At 37.2% G+C, this 543-nt stretch overlaps 1 non-coding gene across 1 annotated transcript; it reads left to right on the top strand.

Annotated features, from left to right (window-relative positions):
• Positions 1-204: 204 nt before the first annotated feature.
• On the top strand, positions 205-323 carry LOC145678190 (5S ribosomal RNA). The gene has a single exon (XR_014130292.1). It is a non-coding gene; the product is annotated as a 5S ribosomal RNA (ribosomal RNA).
• Positions 324-543: the final 220 nt, after the last annotated feature.

Below are 543 nucleotides of genomic sequence, written 5' to 3' on the forward strand. Positions count from 1 at the left end.
GTGGTTCGTGATAGTAAACTCGATAGGACATAGTGGCACTATGAACATCCGAATCACTCATCATTCGAACATTCAAATATTTATTCGAATATTAGTATATTCCAAGTAATGTTAACGACGTTAATATGCTTGCCTTTATAGTTAATAATGTCAATTCTTACTTAAAACATACTTCCTTAACAGGACATTGAAGAAAAGGTAGTTGCCAACGGCCATACCATGCTGAATATACCGGTTCTCGTCCGATCACCGAAGTCAAGCAGCATCGGGCCTGGTCAGTACTTGGATGGGTGACCGCCTGGGAACACCAGGTGCTGTTGGCATCTCTTTTTCAAATTTCATTATCCTTCAAGTACGAAAATACTAGAAACATTAATTTTATAGTACTTTCAAGAGATAATTTATCAACATTATTTCATAGCGATTAATCGATATTCTAAGCGTTATACCCACTATTTCTTACACTAACAGCCTGTTTATTTGCACGGCACATTAAAATAACCTGATTTCCGATCCGTGTGCACCTACTACTATACTTAACAC

The sequence above is a fragment of the Thermobia domestica genome, unplaced genomic scaffold (genome assembly GCF_964235325.1).
Source record: "Thermobia domestica unplaced genomic scaffold, izTheDome1.hap1.1 HAP1_SCAFFOLD_2033, whole genome shotgun sequence".
Lineage (NCBI taxonomy): Eukaryota > Metazoa > Arthropoda > Insecta > Zygentoma > Lepismatidae > Thermobia > Thermobia domestica.